The following is a 12166-nucleotide window of genomic DNA, read 5'->3' on the forward strand; positions in this document are numbered from 1 at the left end:
TTTACTTTGGATGCATATTTCTGCAAGAATCCAAGTCAAATTGTTTTGACATGATCAAAAAGCTTTGCATCTGAAATAACCACTTAATTTAACAATGCTCCTCTCAATTTCAAGATCCCAGTGATGGAAATATTAGAATGTTTTTATTTGAATGAGAGGCAGTCACCTGGAAATGTTGATGGGTGAAATCCTCAGAATGAATGCTTAAAAATAGTAATCATGTTGTTGTTTTCGTGTGGAACAAGGGAAGCAGTTAACAGCTCAATATCGAGCAGTGAAGTCTGAGATCTACTCTTCCCCAGCAGCTCCGCTGTGCCGTTCTCTTCCTCTAGTCTCACCCAGGCAGAGTTCTAGACCGCACGGTGCCTCATGCACCTTGCTGGTGCCCGTTGCTGCATTTTGCCCCTTGTTTGTGCTGGTATTGTTTTCATTCTTTTTTTCCCCTTGCATTGTGCCCTCTTGCTGTGGTGATATATTTTAATTGTTTCCCCTGCCTGGTGCCCATTCTGTTTGACTCGCTTTGTGCCTGTGCCCATCCGTTTTTCTTGTTGCGCTGCCTGCTTTTAGCCCCCCCCCCCATTCTCGCCGAAACCTCTGCCCCCTGACCGCCCCTGCCTCCCATCTGCATGTCCCTCCCCTACTTAATGGCGGCCGAGATGCGAGCGCGCCGCTGGCACGCCTAAGGCCAGCCCGTCTGTGCCCGTCCAGCGCCAGGAACCTGGGATCTCCGACCATCCGCCGCTACAACACTACCACCCTCCTCGCACTCAACCTCGGAAGACTCTGAGACTGCCAACAGGCCTCGCCGAACACGACCCATGGCCAGTTCTCCTGCCTCCAGACCTTCATCACCACCCCGGCCTCCAACACCCCTGACGCCGGCATCGGCGACACCCTAAGAGGCATCCTCCTCAATGTGCGCTCCGTACACAAACACGCCATGGAAATCTGGAACCTACTCGACTCTCTCTCACGCCGACATCGCCTTCTTCACGGAAACTTGGACCAACGCCTCCTCCGCCCCTGACATCAACAACGCAATCTCGGACAGATACAAGATGCAGAGGAAGTACCACCCAAATCACCCAGGAGGGGCCCTCGCCATTGCCCACAAGAGCACCCTCCGCCTCACCACCCCCAGCAAAACCTTCCTCACTGCCGAACACCTGCACTTCCAGATCCAGACCAGACCAGCCCCAACGCCACAATCCGAGGGACTCTTGTCTACAGGCCACCCGCCCCCCGGACACCCTTCGCAACCACCATCACCGATTTCATCCCACCCCACGCCATCGCCTCAATCAACTACACACTTATTGGAGACCCAAACTTTCACCTCAACAACCCCAAGGACCAGCAATCCACCACCCTCCGTGAAACCTTGCCGACATCGGACTTAAACAACTCGTCACCACACCAACCCACAGAGAAGGACACACCCTTGACCCCATCTTCGGCGCTGGAAACAACATTCACTTCAGCCACACAACTCAACCGCCATGGACCAACCACCACTGCGTACACTTCGCCGTCAAAAAACTCAAGGCACCCAAACCAGCCCCACGCCCACAACGAAGGAACTGGAGCAAGGTTACCGACTAGCAACTTAACTCCACCCTCACCCTAGACGACCACACCTGGGCATCCGACGCAAACAGCGCAGCCAGAGGACTCCACACTTGGCTCTCCAACTGCGCAGACGAGCTCGCCCTGCTACGCAACCCTGGCAAACAGCACCCCAGGAAAGCCGCCTGGTTCACCACCGATCTGCAAGAAGCCAGGCGCACCCGCAGATGCCTAGAGAAGAACGAGAGAAACACCAAGACAACCTAAAACTACTCCACATACATGACGGACTACCACAACCAAATTAGAACCACCAAGAGGAATTTTATCCACAACAAAATCCTCGCAACTCTACCAACTCCAAGGAACTCTTCAGTGTCATTCAGGAATCTACCAACCCATGCTGCGGAGCCACAGACATCACCCCATCCCAAGACCTCTGCGACAAACTTGGAACCTGCTTCCACCTCAAGATCAAAAACCTCCACGACAACTTAATCGATTATCCACCAGACGCCACAGCCGGATCCCCGCCCCCTAGAGACACCAGCCATCCCACCATCTCCAACTGGACACCGATCACGACCGAAGACACCGCCTGGACCATGAAAGGCATCCATTCGGGGGCCCCCACTGACCCCTGCCTCCTCACATCTACAACAGAGCCGCGTCCGCCATCGCACCCAAACTACACCGCACCATCAACACCACCTTCAAAACCGGCACCTTCTCAGACAACTGGAAATGCACAGAGGTCAGGCCCCTGCTCGAGAATCTCACAGCGGACCCCTCCAAACTACCGGCCTATCTCGCTCCTCCCCTTCGCAGCCAAAGTTGCAGAGAAAACAGTCAACAGGGAATTGACACGATTCATCAAAGAGTACGCCATCCTTGACTCGTCCCAATCCAGATTCCCAAGCAACCACAGCACCGAGACCGCCTTACTCGCCGCCACAGACGACATCCGCACCCTCCTGGACCAAGGCCACTCCGCAGCACTCATCCTACTTGACCTATCAGCGGCCTTCAACAACGTCTCCCACTGCACACTAGTCGCTAGGCTACACGACGCCAGCATACAAGGAACAGCCCTAGACTGGATCTGATTGTTCCTCACCGGAAGAAGCCAAAGGATCAGACTGCCATTCTTCCTCTCCGATCCCACAAAATTCACCTACGGAGTCCCACCGGGGTCGTCTATGAGCCGGATCCTCTTCAACATCTACATGGCCCCCCTCGCTGCCATCGTCCGACAACACTGCCTCAACATCATATCCTACGCCGACGACACCCAGCTCATCCTCTCCCTCACCAAAGACCCCACCAATGCCTAACTCAATTTCCAGAAAGAAATGCAAGACGTCTCAGTCTGGATAACCAACAGCTGCCTGAAGCTCAATGCTGAGAAGACTTAAGTCCTCGTTCTTGGAACCACCCCCTCGGCATAGGACAGCACCTGGTGGCCGACCACCCTCAAAAGCCTACCTACCCCCACAGACCACACTAAGAACCACAGCATAGTACTCGACTCATCACTCACCATGAACCGACAGGTCAACACCGTCACCTCCAGCTGCTTCAACACACTCTGCATCCTCCGCATGACCTTCAAACGGATCTCCCCTGAGTCAAGAAAGCCGGTCACCTACGCACTCATCACCAGCAGACTGGACTATGGAAACGCACTCTACGTCAGCATCAACAAGTCCCTACTCGACAGACTCCAGACAATACAGAACGCCGCCGCTAGACTCGTCCTAGACATCCCCGGCACGAACACATCAGCCAGCACCTACGGAGACAACACTGGCTCCCCGTGTAGAAAAAATCACCTACAAGATCCTCACCCTCGCCTACAAATCCTTACACAACAACGGGCCAAAATAACTTCACGACAGAATCAACTTTCACCTACCCAAAAGAAACCTCAGATGAACTAACCTCTCTCTGGCGGAAACCCCGCGCATCCACAGAGCCAGAGCAGGCAGAAGATCCTTCTCCCACATTGCAGCCAAGACCTGGAACGAGCTACCGGCAGACATCAGGCGTGCCCCCTCCCTGACAACCTTCAGGAAGACCCTTAAGACCTGGCTCTTCGGCTAAGCAGATCTGCGGACCCCCGCCCCCAGCGCCTTGAGACCCTCATGGGTGAGTAGCGCGCTTACAATCCACCTGATTGATTGATAGGTTACTTGAACAAAGAAAGAGCTGAGGTTCACTTGAGTAAAGAGATAAGAGGACCACCTGTCAGCTAGTAAGAGAAGTGCACAAAATGTCTTTGGAGACCTATGTTATGGTGGGTTTCAGAAGCCTGTAAGAGTAGACTAGCACACCAAGTATTACATAAATTTGTTTCTTACTCTGTAGTAATCAATCTGTTGGCGAGCAACCTCACTGAGGGAGTGCCCCACCCCCTTAACTGAAAAGCACTGTCGAGGCCAAGTGTGACCTGGTCTGTGAGATGCTCAACCCTTGTCCCTAAGGTTTCACAAAACTCAAAGGTAAGATTCAAGGATAAAAAAAACTTGTATTCTACTGTATTCACATAGTAACAAAACTAAAAATACGCATTAAACCATGGAAATTTCAAATGTATATTTGTTTTTGAAATCACTTCAATTCATATTTCAAACATACGATAAATCAGAACAAAAATATCCGTGTTAAATTGCACTGTTGCATTCTATCATAAACAACAGATAATGAGGACATGAGGTGTTATCATAACATTTACAAACACCTAAATACCCAATGCATTTCGGATCTATCTCGACCCTTCTTCAGGGGTAACAAACAGTCGCATATATTTCAAATTGTTATCACAATAAATTAAATCTCATCGAAGGCTCATCGAGGTTGTTCTCTGTCTGTTCATTTCCAAAGGCACTGTAAATTAGAAAACATTCAATGTATAGGTTTATATTTACATGTACATGAAATTGATTGGGGTGTTTTGCACATGCGAGGGTGCCCTGTGTATAAGATTCAACAATGTCACCCAGTAAGTGAGAGTGAGTGGGGAGAACCAAATGTCCATACTCACATTGATTTCAACTGGACCCCGCGCCCAATTATACAACTACTGTTGAAGGTTCAATCCCGCCTATCGAAAAAATATATCAATAGTTAGGATATGCTACTCGTTTTGTTTTTACGATATGCAAGTGGAGCGTTCAGCATGGTCATGTACCTTAATCAAAGATGCCACATCTTGTAGTAGCGTTGTCCAAAAATATGCGTAAAGCTGCTCGCATGTTAGTGTAATCCGCTCGGTAATGTGTTGTTCACAATCGCGTGTTTGCCTGCAAGAAGTGATGGGTGTGCCCAGATTAAAAACGTTATTTGATGTGAAACATGACAAACTACTTGACTCAAGTTCAAGGGAAATCACTTCCCTATTTACCTTGGAGTGTAATGGTGTCGTTGATAGAACGCTTCCCGTCTCCTCGATGCCTTGCCTCACTGAAGCGTGATCAGGTGATCACGTCTCAGACGTTGAACACTCTTAATGGTTCCACCCTCAAATGCGTAGAGTGAAAAAACTTTTTGAACGAACCCACCTCAACCGACACATTTCGGCTGCCGTCAAGAGCGTTTTTTGGCTGTGCATTGCGGGGAAAGTAATTTCTTTTGTGAATTTGTTGCTTCTTTCTTACTGTGTCTGGTACCTCATCATCCACTTGAAGTTGACCAGTGTGTACATTTTATTCTTGCTATTTACAGCAAGTGCAATGGTGTTTTATTAATATTTAAAAAATGAAAACAATATAATATATTGGTTTTGCAGGTTCAGCACAGATTGAAATTGTAGGGACAGCTAGGAGCACTGTGTGTCATGTACTGCTGCTGTTGGTGAATGCAGTAATACATCATTTGGTTTCTAGACTGCACAATGTAGCTCCACCACCATTTTTCTTAAACAGCCCTGATCCAGTAGTAAAATACAGAAAGTGGAGATTTATTTTTGTAAACTATGCTAGGGTACGTGCAACTAATCTCAGTGCTGAGTGCAAGTATTCTCTTCTCATGCACTGTTTAGGAGGTGAAAAGCAACAATGTATTCTCAAGATAGTGACACGATCTGTGTCAATTCAGTCATGGAACACTACCTCTTTGGCTTAAGGGAACAAGGAGAAAATGAGATGGTAGTATACTATATTAACAGTCTGAGGGAAAGAACCTCAAACTGTAAGGTTAGTGGGGCAACAGAGGAGAGGATAAGGTGCCAATTGGCCCTCAAGTGTGATAGCATTAAAGCAATGGACGACCTTTGGCTAAAAGGTGAATCTCCACTAGAGGAGGTGATAACAATAGTATAAAGAGTAGAATACACAATAAGGCATGTGAAAGAACTGAGTGTTGCTATAAACAAAAATAATCTCACCAAGGCAAAGTGGATGAAGTAGTATGAGAAGTTAAACCTTGTGTCTGATGCTAAGAAAAACAAAAGTAATTTGGGCAGTGCATTCTTTGTGTGTGCAAACAAATTCATGAAGCCTGCATGAATGTTTGTCCTGCCTTACAAATGTAATCGGTTTTGTGAAAAAAGAACACTTCAACAAGTGTTGTAGAAGCAAGATAAAAAAAGAGCAACGTTGGGAAGGTGATTTCACATGAGGTCGTATACCAAGTTAGTGATTCAGACAAAGATCACTTAAGTAATACAGTAAAGATAGATAACATAGATATTACAATAAGATTTGATTCCTGTTCACATTTGCCCATACTTGTTAAAACCATATTTGAGGAGAATTTCAAGGGCAAAATAAAACTAGGTAAAATGGATGTGTGTCCTGTAGGTTACTGGGGTAACTCACCTAAATATGTTGGGTTACTTTAACGCTTGTCTGGAGCTTGGAAGGAGCTATTTGATTGCTAAATTGTATGTTTCTAACAAAGGATACAATTTGATAGGGTGGCCTCATCAAAGATTATTAGGTTAGATTTGCTTAGATTGTCACATTTAATCCTAATATTAATCCTCGGATGCAAATCCTGGAAATTGAACAAAAGGTGAAACCTTTAGAGAAAACATTTGAATTGTTTTCTTTTTTTGCAATGAACTAGGGGGTTAACAGTATTCAATCTAGAATAAGATTGAAAAAAAAACAGTGCCTGTTGTTGCGAAGGTAAGCCTTGTGCCTGTAAGTGCACAAGACTAGAACGCCCCATTGACATGTGAGTGATAGAATCTGTTGAAGCAACAAAATGATTGGCACCAATAGTTGTTGCTAAAAAGCCAATAGCGAAATTCACTTATATGTTGTCCTTAGAGCTCTCACCAGGGAGGTGGCAGGAGATAAGTTCCCACTTCCAAACTGAGATGAGATAGTGACAGCCTTAGCCGGAGCAAAGTATTTCATATCGCTTAATCTGACTTCAGCTTATCACCAAGTTTAATTGGTAAGCTGCTCCAAGACTTGACAGCTTTCATCATTCCAATGGTAGCACATAGGTTCAAGAGAATGCCTTTTGGTTTGATATCCACTACTTCAGTTTTCCTGAGAGTGATGACATAAATTTTGGTGGAATAGTTAAAGACCTTTTTTATCAATATCTTTTGATTTTTAGCGGCACCAGGGAGGGACATGATGCAGTGGTGCGTTTAGTTTTGTATACGTTGATGATGGCAAGCCTTACCGTAAGAAGAGATAAATGCAAGTTTGGTATGTGTGATGTAAACTATTTGGGACATCATATATCTGGAATAGGTGTCTCACCCAAGAATTAGTGGATGCAATTTCTGAGGTAAAAGAGCTTTACACTAAAGATTAACTTGTGTCTATTATAGGTATGGTAGGTTACTACAGCAAGTTCATGATGAGATATGCAGATACATCGGTCCACCTAAGGAGCTTGCTGAGTAAATAGTTGGATTTATTTTTGGAACGAGGAGCGTTAAAGAGAAATTTATGAGCTGAAGGAAGATCTAAAGAATAGACTGAGCTTGCAGGCATTTGCACCAGCAGATAAACCATTTATCGTAACCAATGCAAGCATTAAGGGTGTAATTGCAGTTCTATTGAAAAAGAGAAGTGGTGTAAATCAGTTGATTGCCTTTTCTTCACAATATGCAAGAGGACTGGAACTGAACTACTCTATCATCAAGAGGGGACCTCTGGCTGTTCGTTGGGCCTTGAGGAAGTTTCAAAACTTAGTGTGAGGTATATTTATGGTATGTTCAGTCCATAAACCCTGGTTAGAAGTCTGGTTAGAAGTCTCCATGAGAAAGGGGTTAGATTCCCTCTCTTCAGGAATGAGGAGATTGTTAATTGCTCTTCAGGAATTTGATTTGATTTCAGGTGTGAAGTATTTTCAGGCAGTTTGTCCTTTTTAGTGGTGAATGATGAGAATAGTGAAGTTCAGGATGATTTTGGTGAAGAGGACATGAGTGTGAATGTGTGTGTCTGTGTATGTGCACGATAGCAGAGGATGACTGGAAGTTGGAAATGGAAAAATAATTCTGGACCGGATTAAGAGTTTGGCTGCTGGGATACTCCGTCACAAACATGACCAATATCTCGTCCGCTGTATTACAAGATTCATATGGTATAATGGATTTGTAATTTGGCAGACAGGATAGCCGTCATGTTTGTGATGAAGTAACCCTGTCTACCAAACTCTTAATCAAGCCCTCCGTTTTCAGAAGTGATAGAGCTGATGCTACCTGGGAAGTTTGTGGAGGTAAGCAAGACATTGTCATGGTTAAAGGAGAATTATCAGCTGATTAGGTGGTTTTGTTAAGAGGAACAAGGTTTGTACCTCCGTAAGGTTTACAAGGGAAATCATTGGCGCACATGAAGATAGCTAAGACTGAAGAAAGAATGTGCTCAACCCTTTGGTGGCCATGGGTAGACTTGGAAGTGAAACATATGGTGAGATGGTGCAAGGAGTGCAACAATAGCAACAAGGTTTTGTGTGCTAGACAGATACCTCCATGGTGTGTAGAACTCTTCAAAACTTTCTATGGAATTAGGTAACTATTGATATAGTTTGACCATTAACAGGAGAAGATGATACACCTTACTTAATTCTGTTAATGGATCTCAACTCAAGGTGGGTATGTGCAAGATACCTTGTTTGCAGGTATAATTAGGTTTTCGGAAGAGCTGTGTAAGAGAAAGAGTATTCCTAACTGTTTTCTCTGACAATGGACTTCAGTTCTGTTCGGTTGAAATGGAAATGTATCCTAAAGTTTGTGGGGTTCAGCATAAGAAGAGTTTGACTACCTTCCCAAAACCAATGGACCAGTACAAAGTATAAGCAAGACCTTGAAAGAGAGCATAGAATTGGACGGGGTAAACCGTTAGGATTGGAAGATAGCCTTGCTGGGAGCAAATAACATCATATTCCTCCCCATTTCTCCAATGTGAAATCGCCCTTTGAACTCTTAAAGAGGATGGGTTGGGGGAAAAGGGGGTTAGTTCAGTGGGCTGGGTGAATGGAGAAAGAAAGAGATGCAGGTGAAGACATCAGTATTTTGATAATAGCAACTTTGTGAGGGACATTGATTCTGTGTTGGAGACTGGGTGAAAATGAAGCGTCCATTAGGTGTAAGCAATAGTCAAAACTCACAAAGGCAAAATATTTTTTTTAAATGTTCCAAGACACTATAAAGATTGATGATGGAAGGATTTGGTACAAGAGTCCGGGTGGTGTACCACACTCCTACAAAACATACATTGGTCTGTGTAGAAAAGAATATGTGAACAGCCAAGCAAGTGACTTTAACAATGGCTGTCAGGATGTTGTTGGTAAGGGAAGGTGTAGAGTGAGAAAGCATCTTAGTTATTTGAAGTATTTCTTTAGTAGTTGATCTGTATATAACGTATGTACAGCAAAGATGGACGGAATGTTGCACAATGGCAAAACATTCACCCCCAGTCACAAATCTGGGTTTAATCCATCGTTATTTTGCTCTTCAAGCCACCCCAGTTCAGAATCAGTCTTGACCCTGTGCCTCATGGGAACAGTCCAGCCCGAACTGCCAAGCCATGTCTTCCCTGTACCGGAATCAAGCATCCTAGGACCGGTTTCTGGACTCCAGTGGCTTAGTGAGCACGGGACCCACGTCTGGGCATACCCTTCCCACATAGGGTGAACAGCAAAACACACAAGATGATGGACGGAATGTTGCACAATGGCAAAGCATTCTTCCCCAGTCACAGATCTGGGTTTAATCCATTGTTATTTTGCTCACCACACCACCCCAGTTCAGACATGGCCATATGCAAATCAGTCTTGACCCTGTGCCTCATGGTAACAGTCCAGCCCGAATGTATCATTTTTAGACTGCTTGTTTTTAGGTCAGCGTCTGTTATTTGGATTTGGCAATGGGTGAGATGCTGAGAATACATGTTTTGGGACTTAAACGCACTAATCGTGTTAGTATCTTTGTGTGGCACACCTCTTTACTTAGGCCTTCTAAACCACACGTCTGTTGTATCTGCACATCTTGATATGAGGTTTTATTTGGAAAGCAACATCATATATTTAATTACTCTTTTACTAAAGCAGTTGTTTCTAAATCCTTTTGGGGGGGATTACTTTATCATTCCTGTTTAGAAACCGGTGCCATTGCATTGTGTTGTTGGTAGCAGCCAAGGCATTACTTAATTGATCGGCACCCTATTAGAGTTCTGTGCTACTCCACAATATTTAACCCCCAATTCTGAGGTATATAAAAAAAGGACAGAAAAGGGAGTTTCTTCCTGCATCGGTTTTACAAGTAATGTGATAATTATATGATAATGATATATGTGTGTATTCTGCATGTAACTGTACTGCCCCCAGGTTTCTCCGAGGAAAAATTTTGCCAGGTGAAGACTGGGAACGTTTTTTCCCTCGAAAAAGCTTTGTGGTCAGCAATTGCCTGTAGAATTCTGTTTCGTAACACCAGTTTCCTATTATTTCCCCATACGAAACGTAAACCATTTAGAACACTGTGGTAATTTCACATCCTCTATTTTCTAAACAAAGTATGTGGTCTTAGTTTAAAATTGCAGCATCATGATTTTCACCATTCGTTGAAAGCCAAAATTGATATTCATTGTTAGTACACCACTCATTATTGCTCACATTATCATCCCTGTTAGTAATCAATGCCACAGTAGGTTATGAACTGAACTAGTGGTCTGATCTACTACAGGCTATGTATTAAATTAGCATTCATTTCCACTGCTGGGCATTACTTGACTGTGAATAGCACCTCTTGTTGCTAATGTGACCTGCCATGTAGTATTTAACAGTAGCAACAGAAGCATTTTTTAATGCATGTTCTTAGCACACATCAATTCACTGTCTGATAAGTCCTTTTTCCATGTCTGCCGATTGGAAGTTCACAAGTATTTATTTTCTATCCAGTAGGTATGAGAAATCTTTCACTGCAAAATATTTCAGTTATGTTATTAGCACCACATTACGAGTGCTGATGTGATGACCATATATTGGTAACCTGTAGCACTGCAATATATTTAATGCTAATAAGTAACACCCTACAAGAGTGACATGATCCGCTTCTTATTGGCAGTCTTGCCCACTGCAATGTGAATGCTGGTCGCCTAAACAACTATTGATGTCTATATATTCTACAAATTCAAGATTCATGGAAGAAAAATTGCCTTCCAGTACTCAACACCAGAATCACTTTCTGTGCCCAATTGTGCCTCTCTCTTAACTACCGAACTATCCATCACAAACAAAAGGCAAACAATGAGAACCGGTACAAAGTCAGACCCCAACAGACACCTCACAACAAGAGGGCCCTCTTGCAACTCTGTCGCTCAAGGACAATCCTCCATTCTTCAGCTCTGACCACGTGACGAGCTCCTCTCCAGTCTTGTGCATAAACTTGACTAAAGTGAAGCTTTTCAAATCAAGAGACGGCCCAAGAAAGAGCAGTCAAATAGATCTGAGATCCAAGACAATCAGACCATACACGGCATGCCTTCAAGAACTTCACTGGCTTCTTGAAGAGTGGTTACATTCACACAAATCTGTATGGTTATCCAAGCTGTTGGACACTGCCTTATCTATCTGCACAAGTTGTTATCCCGCTACACCACAAATTCTATAGCAAATTGGAGATACACAATGGTGTATCTATGCATGGGAGGAGAATTGACACAGAAGATGAAGCTGAAGGCTATAATCTAACAGGCCTAGCTGCCAACAGAGTCCTGCTGAAGGCACAGTTCATTTTATGCAAACACACATGCTTGTGAATTAGCCAATTGTCTATGATTTATTTTGCATATATGTACCAGCGGAAAACTAGTGCATACTAAAGTATGTTTGTGAGCACTAAACAGACCATAATGTGTACCGAGTATAGTTCAATAGTCTAACTTAATTCCCTTTCTTGTGCACAGCCTTTCTGCCCCATTCGGCATCCTATATCATCATTGACCAACAAAAGCAAAGTATGTTACCTAGAAATATGATTGCTGCCAACCATAAGCAATAAAAAGTGAATGGACAATAGTCCTTCTTTCACGCACCTTGGCACATTTTCCTACTAATGTTATAACGTAGCCCTGTGATATGCTCATAAATCGATGAAAGTGTAGAGAAGTCATCTTGGTAGATTGCACTGGGAAAT

At 44.2% G+C, this 12166-nt stretch overlaps 1 protein-coding gene across 1 annotated transcript in view; it reads left to right on the forward strand.

Moving 5' to 3' along the window:
- Positions 1-12166, forward strand: part of SLC9D1 (solute carrier family 9 member D1) — a 291927-nt gene that overhangs the window by 49515 nt on the left and 230246 nt on the right. The gene's annotated exons all lie outside the window — the stretch shown is intronic.

Source organism: Lissotriton helveticus, chromosome 8, assembly GCF_964261635.1.
Source record: "Lissotriton helveticus chromosome 8, aLisHel1.1, whole genome shotgun sequence".
Taxonomy (NCBI): domain Eukaryota; kingdom Metazoa; phylum Chordata; class Amphibia; order Caudata; family Salamandridae; genus Lissotriton; species Lissotriton helveticus.